This window comes from Chenopodium album, chromosome 24, assembly GCF_948465745.1.
Source record: "Chenopodium album chromosome 24, dcCheAlbu1.1, whole genome shotgun sequence".
Classification (NCBI taxonomy): Eukaryota; Viridiplantae; Streptophyta; class Magnoliopsida; order Caryophyllales; family Amaranthaceae; genus Chenopodium; species Chenopodium album.
In genome coordinates this window covers 22,611,523-22,620,015 of record NC_137857.1, presented here as the reverse complement: position 1 = coordinate 22,620,015, position 8,493 = coordinate 22,611,523, and positions in this window count along the sequence as shown.

The window sequence follows — 8,493 nt, the reverse complement described above, 5'->3', positions numbered from 1 at the left end:
AAAAACCGCCCCCTCCCCTTTATAAACCCCTAACCCTAACTAAATCCCCTCTCAGCCTCTCTCTTCCCTCCCCTCTCCTCCTGCTCTCTCTCTCTTGTCTCACTCTCTCCTGCTCTGTCTCTCTCCTGCTCTCTCTCTCTCGTCTCACTCTCTCCTGCTTTCTCTCTCGTCTCACCCCCCTCTCGTCTCACTTCTCTTTCCTCCTTACTCATCTCAAAGCTCTCTCGTCGCCGGCGGTGGTGTTAAAAACTTTTGTGGTTGGTGGTGTTAAAAAATTAATGGTTTTTAAGGTTAAATTCGACCATGAAATTTCTAGATCTAGACTTTTCATGGTCGAATTTGACCTTATTAAACCAAATTCAAACCAATTTCGGTTATAAAGGTATGTTTTTTGGTTTTTTTTTTAAATTTTTGCTTGTTTTTTGGTTACTGTCGTGGTGGTTCTGGCGGTGGGTAGGGTTTTAAATGCGGCTGTTGTGGTTGCTGTCGTGGTGGGTGTGGCGTTGGGTAGGGTTTTGGTTTGGTTGTGGGTTCGGTTACGGGTTGTGGTGGGTTTGGGTGATGGGTCGTGGTGGGTTTCGGTGATGGGTCTTGGTGGCTTGGATGCAGTTTGGGTGGGTCTGTGGTTGGAGCTGGTGGTGTTGGGGTGGTGTTGGGTGACGGTTGGTGGTGGTAGGGGGGTCGTGTGTATAATCAAAGTTGAATTTGGTTAATATTATTAAACTTGATTTTCTTGGTATTATTTCTGTGAATTCTGCTTCTATAAGCTTAATTTCTGCTTTTATAAGCTTAATTAATGCTCTTCATAAAACATTGTTCTTAATTTCTGCTGTTTCTTTGATAAACTAAACTTTGGGTTTAACAATTTGTGGCTGTTATTTTTGAATTTATTGGTTGATGTTGATTTTTTTTTTCTTCTGACATCACCATTTCTTATTTTTTGCTTATATATTTGGTAATGTGATATGGTGAAATGGCGAATTTGTTGTTAAGAGAGATGGTTGACATTAGGGTGTTGGTACCTTGAGTTATATATTGAGAAATTCTTATGGTTCTTATTATAACTTTTGTCCTGCTACTCTTGGTTTAATGTTTTTTGCTTAATATATAACGTGCTACGTTGGTCATTATGTAAGTTTGAGTAATTTGTTTTGGTACAGATAAGTGAATATTGTTCTGCCACACCAAGTATAAGATTGCCGTGGTAATTGCTATTCTTCGGGTTTAGTCCCTTCCGCTTGATTGAGAGTTGGTTAACTATTTTTTGGACCAAAATTGTAATATTACAGCCTTTTTAAATGAAAGTATGTAAGTATATATACATGTTAGTGTTTATATATCAATTTATGTGGAAAAAATGCAAAAAAAAAAAAAAAAAAAAAAAATTATTTTTTTGTGCCATTTTTGCCACCGGTTTTGAACAGAACCGGTGCCAAAAACCCCTTTAAAAAAAGCGGGAATGGGTTTTTGCCACCGGTTAACCGGTGGCCATAATAAATATTACCACCGGTTAACCGGTGGCAATAATCATTTTTGCCACCGGTTTTGAACCGGAGGCCTTTCTTGGGGTTATTGCCACCCCCCAAATGACCACCGGTTCAAAATCGGTGGCTTAGGGGGGTTTTAAACCGGTGGCTAAGTGGTTTTTTCGCCTAGTGATTAGAAATAATATGTGATGTTGAAGCGTTGATTGCCGTCGATATATAGGACTTTGTTTTTATGATTATTGGAAAAAAGTAGCCTTTATAGATGACAACAGATTGGTATGATTAATTTTCTTTTGAAAATTGGTATGTATCTAGTGGTATTAGGAGTAATTTGGTCCAATTGATCTTGAGATGGAAAGTATCAATATTTGAATTGTGACTGAATAAATTGTTTTGAAGAGGAATGTCAAGGAGATGTTTGTTGATTCAAGTTCTCTTCCATTAAGGAAATTGAACAGGCATGGCCCACTTAGCACTCTCCATATTCATATCACTCCATGAAGTATGAAGTATCAACTTCTGTCATACTTCTTGATAATCTGTTACTCATGTTATACATTGGTTCTATATGATTATAAGCTCTAATTTATAATATAGTTTATGATACTCTAGTATTGAGTTTTGGCACAAGAATTATTTGATGATGTATGAAGTATTTGAGTTTTTATTTGGTGCTTCATTTTATAAGAAATATAAGAGTATAGTTATAATATAGTTTATGATAATTTAAATGGAACTTTGTTTGGTGCATTATGAAAAAAAAATACAAATATGTAGGCCTCATTTTTAAAATTAGTTTAGGGGCCTCCAAAATAGTTGAGACGATCGTGCTGAAGGGCATATAAAGAAGCACAGTATTAGCTCTAGACTTGTAACGTTGTAAGAGTACTACTATGCGTGCAACCAAACAAGAGATAATTACATAAACACAGCAGAAAAAATGTTAGAAAAAATCAGAAGTATCTTTGTTTCTTCATTATTTTCTCTTATCATGCCTTCATCTTTCCTTAAATAGTGATTGTGTAGCAACACTTGTACAGGTGCGCACTCCATTAGAAATATCTATGATGAGACAAGAACTCCTAGGATAATGTATGTAGATTGACTCTCAGTTAAAGGAGCATCCCCGCTCCCTCCCCCCCCAATAATTAGTTAGCCTCTTCTTTGTAAATGATATTACTACTGTTTTATGCCAACAATAATTAGTTAGCCTATTCTTTGTAAATAAAATGGACTTTTTCTTCCATTTGGAAAAGATTGAAAAAAAAAAATTGTTGTCTTATTATGATATTTGTTGGTTTTAATTGTTATTTTATTAGATTGGTTATCAAATGAATTTGGGTTTTCTATTTTATCTACTAGTTTCTGAAAGCTCTATTTGGGTTTTCTCTATGCGTGTAATGCATTCGTTTCCTCGTCAATTGGTTGACTATGTGCTCTTGTTTTATTGCATTCTTGTCAACATAAGAGTAAATTTTAAGACATTATTATCAGACAATTATCTATTTTCTTTTCATTCTTGTTTTGTCTCACCTGTGTAATTGATTTGAGAAGCATCAGAGTAATGTGTGTGTGCCCGATCTTTTCTTGATGTATAAAATCCGTGATGTGCTGCTTCCATTAACTTTTAAAATTTTAACTTAGAAATGGATCGAAGTTGGATTTCTACCTCCAAGCCGGGTGACCCGCAATATGAAGCTGGAATAAGGGAATTTATTAATTTTGCTATTAAAAATGCTGGGGATCGATCTAGGTTACCATGTCCTTGTTTCAAATGTCATAATTTTTTGTATAGACCGGCTGATGAAATTCTTAATCACTTGAGCAAGACGGCCTTCGATAGAACATATACCATTTGGACTTGGCATGGGGAAAGTAAAGAAGGAACCTCTACAAGTGATAACGAAAATAATGGTCATAATGGTCTTAATTATAATGAGGGTGATAGGTTAGTGGACATGATGCGATTAGCTCAAGATCAATTTGATGAAAACCCAGCAACATTTGAGAGGATGTTAAGTGATTCTGAAAAACCTTTGTACCCAGGTTGTAAGAAGTACACAAGATTATCAGCAGTATTGAGGTTATATAACCTAAAGGCAGGTCATGGTTTGACTGATAATAGTTTCACAGAAATACTTGATTTAATAAAAGACATGCTTCCGGATGATAATGTTCTTCCAAGACGCACATATGAGGCAAAAAAGATGTTGTGTTCAATGGGGTTACCCTATGAGAAAATTCATGCTTGCCCTAATGATTGCGTTTTATATCGAAATGAGCTTGATTCTTTAAAAAATTGTCTAGTGTGCAATGTTTCACGATACAAGGAGAAAGAAGGGGTGCCTGCTAAGGTTTTGTGGTATTTTCCAATAATTCCTAGATTTAAACGTGTTTTTTCTAATGCGAGCGATGCAGCAAAATTGACATGGCATTATGAAGGGCGAAAAAAAGATGGGAAGCTTAGACACCCAGCTGACTCCCCTCAATGGAGGTTTATTGATGCAAAATTTCCTGAGTTTGCTAAAGAGAAGCGAAACCTTCGCCTTGCATTGTCTACTGATGGTATGAATCCATTTGGTAATCTAAGTAGCAGTTATAGTACATGGCCGATAGTTTTGGTTACTTATAACCTGCCTCCTTCTTTGTGCATGAAAAGAAAGTACATGATGCTCTCGCTGTTAATTTCTGGCCCAAAACAGCCCGGAAATGACATTGACGTCTATTTAGCACCCCTTATTGATGATTTAAAGATGTTATGGGAGAAAGGTGTAGATGCATTTGATGCACATCGAAATGAAGTTTTTAATTTGAGAGCTATGTTGTTTTGCACCATTCAAGATTATCCAGCTTATGGTAATCTTTCAGGATACACAGTTAAAGGAGAAACATCTTGTCCAGTATGTGAGGATGGTATGAAAGGGCAATGGTTATCAGCTTCAAATAAAACTGTTTACTTTGATTATCGTCCTTTTTTACCTATTAATCATGAATACCGCAAGCGAAAAAAAGCTTTTAATGGAAAACAAGAATTTAGAAGACGTCCTAAAGTCTTGAGTGGTGAAGAGGTGTTTGAAAAGGTTAAAGACATTCAGGTAACCTTTGGGAAGAAAAATAGATCAAAGCTTCCTAAACAAGGGTACAAGAAATGTTCTGTGTTTTGGCGTTTACCTTATTGGAAATTTCTTTTTGTTAGACACTGTTTGGATGTGATGCATATTGAAAAAAATGTGTGTGATAGCTTAATTAATACATTGTTGAATGTCAAAGGTAAGACAAAAGATGGTGCCAATGCTCGTGATGACTTGAAGGAAATGGGAATTAGAAGTGAATTGCACGCTGTTGATGGAAGTAAAAGATATTTGCCTCCTGCAGCTTTTACATTGTCACGAACAGAGAAAAAAGTCTTCTGTGAAAGTTTAGCTGGAGTTAAAGTTCCAGAGGGGTTTTCCTCAAATATTAGCAACCTTGTTTCACTGGAAAATTTAAAACTTGTGGGGCTAAAGTCTCATGATTGTCATATTTTGATGCAACATTCGCTACCAGTAGCTATTCGCTCAATTTTACCTAAAAATGTTCGATATGCGATTATTAGGTTGTGTTCTTTCTTTAATGCGATGTATGATAAAGTCATTGACCCAAAAGACTTGGATCATTGGGAAACTGAACTTGTTGTCATTATTTGTCAATAAGAGATGTTCTTCCCTCCATCTTTTTTTGACATTATGATCCATTTACCCATTCACTTGGTCACAGAGATTAGATATTGTGGGCCGGTTTATTCGAGGAGTCAATGGCCTTTTGAAAGGCAAATGAAAACTTATAAGGGATATGTTAAGAATGCCTTTCACCCTGAAGGTTGTATTGCTGAACGACTATTTTATGAAGATGCTGCTGGACTAGGTAGTGAATATGTAGAAAATGCAAAGGTTATTGGGATTCCTATATCTCGACACACTGGAAGAATGGAAGGTAAAGGGATCATAGGCCATAAACAGCGTGATTTGTCTTATCAAGAGTGGCACCGGGCTCACACATATATTCTTTTCAATGAGGACGAAGTTGCACCTTATGCGAAGAATCATATTGCCTTCTTGAAACAGAAAAACCGTAAGATGAATCACAAATCACTATTAAGTGAACATCATAGATCATTTAGCACCTGGCTAAAAGATCAAGTAATTAGTGAGCTTCTAGATCCATCAAATTCCATTTCTGAGGGAATTAAGAGTTTAGCTAGAGGACCCAATTTCAGGGCATCCTTTTATTCTGCATATGTGCATAATGGTTGTACGTTCTACACTGAGGAGCAAGATAAAATCAGTACTATGCAGAATAGCGGGGTAGTTGTTGAAGCGGAAGCTATGCACTTTGCGAGTGCTAAAGACAATAGTCCTACCTATGGTAAAATGTGGTATTATGGTATCATTGAACAAATCATTGAGATGCACTACAATGGCTTTACAATACCAATATTTAGATGCAAATGGGTTAATAACAACAGTGGAGTTGAATATGAAGATATAGGGTTTACTTTGGTTAATTTTGATAAGCTTGGTTTTGAGGAAGATCCTTATATCTTAGTTAGCCAAGCAAAACAAGTTTTTTACATTACTGATCCGGCTAATAAGAAAAGATCTGCTGTTATAAAACCAAGATCCCGGCATGAAATTAATGACGCTTATGATGATGATGACATTGAGTTGGAGGAAGATTTTTCCACAAATGTGATTCAAGTTGATGATTTCATTGATGATCATGGGGAGGATTCATTAACATATGTGTGTGATGACCATAGTGAAGGCATGTGGGTTGATAGTGATGATGAGGGTGTATCTCGAAAGCGTCGTCGGAAAAAGAAATAAGGTGAAGTGCATGATTTTACAAAACTACACCCTTAAAATAATATATGTTTCTATGCTCCCTTATAGTGTTATGTTTAATGAATTTTAGTGAAATCTCATTTAAGTTGTGACATGTATGTAATATTTATCTTTATTAGTTTTAATCTTGTAACTTATCAACTCTTTGCTTCTTCTAGGCTAATGGCAAGAAAGAAAAAGCAGGTACACCAACCTGAAGGTAATGAGGATGAAGATAATTCTGATGTTGAACGACTTAGTCGTGAAGATGAAAGGGGTCGTACAGTACTTGCTGCTGTTGGAAAGGCAATTCAAAACGGGACCAAGATCCCTTTAGAGTGGGATCCTATAACTAAGTTGCCATGCGGGGAACATAGACTAACCTTTTCTGGCTATATTGGTGTAATTGTTCGGGAACGAGTATGCATCACTTATGAAACGTGGAAAAAAGTTCCAAGAGCTCTCTTAGATGATTTGTATGACATAATAAAGGTAAGATCCACTTAGTACTTAGTAACAACTATATACGTACTATGGTTTTTTTAATGTGTTACTAAGAGTATTCAAAATTAATTGTGCAGAAAGGTTTTGTAGTCTTAGAAGAGCGTAAGGAGTATATTTTACAGCAAGCAGATGACAGGTGGAGAGCTTTTAAAACCCGGTTGAGAAGAGATTGGCTATACCATAAAAAACTGGAAGGTTAAGAGAAAAGCCACCAGATTGGAAATATCCTTGGATCACTAAAGATATTTGGGACAAATTTGTTACAATGAGTATTGATGATAAGTTCAAAGTATGAATTTATTATGATGTTTATACTACTTAGTTTGAGTTTAGCTTATATTTTAGATGGAGATTATCTAAGAAAATTCTGGTTAGCAACTAGTGTTTTGTTATTAAGATATAGTGGTGAAATTTTTTGGGAAGTATAAACATTTTTTGTATTATGCTAGTCTACTATACTTGATAAGGGTTGTCTACTGTACTTTATAGGGGTTTTGATACTTGAGGAGGTATGAGAACTGCCCTAAACCACAAAAACAAAAACTTCCATTCTGCCCGACCTCTTCTGACTCTTCTGCTACTGTAACGCTCACAGCTCTGCTCCACCCCCTGTGATGGGCCTAGTCGTGGATGATAAACTACCATTAACCTCTATCCAACTTAGGTTAGCTGATGAGACTCTTATGGTCTCACATTTCAATTATCATCACATTTTAAAAGATATCCATGCCTTCATTGATGCATTAAGGCCAGCTAGAGCAGGAGTTTATACGCTGCATATGATGGGATTTCCCCCAGGCAACTAACTGATTTGAGCAGACTATAGAGCAGGCTGTTCTTGCCAACTTTGTTGTCATCCAGAAATTCTAGCTGAACTTTACTTTATACTGGATTTGTTGCCTTGGCTTCTTTGTTTGCTACTACATTGGCTAAGAGGCCAGAAGTCTACTCGTTTAGCAAAAATTAACAATATATAAGATTTATAGTTCATGATTATTGAAATGTTATTATTATTAAAGTAGAAGCTTGGTTTGGATTAAAAGTGTGAAGATGTGAAAGTGGAATATGTCAAAGTACATTATTTTAATAAATACTTCTAATTTTTGAATAATGTTATTCAAAGGTGGTGAGCGAATGTAGTCGAGCAAGGTCAAAGCTTAAAAATTCAAGCTATCGTGGAGGCCCACTTGGTTACCAATACTATCGAGATGAGATAGTAAGTTTCGTTATAATTCTCCATGTATAAGTTAAACTGATGCATACTTTTTCCAATAATGTATATTCATGTTAACTAATACTTGTATATAATTTCTTTTATTTCATGTAATTCTAGGCAAAAGAATTCTTGAAAAAAGGGATCCATATTGACCATGTGCCTCGACACGAGACTTGGTTGCGAGCTCATTCACATTTCAAAGATGGAAAGTATACTTTTAAGAATCCAATCGATCAAGAGACAGCTGATGCAATTGTAAGTATTTTCGTAAGTATTATATTCATATTAATCTGTGAAGTTATTATACTTCCAACATGATATGATTTCTTATCATTGCTAACAGAATGCATTAAAAGGTCAAGCAGAGAGAGGAGAAATTGTTTTCGAGAACCGACGTGATGATATTTTGGCCCGAGCACTGAAA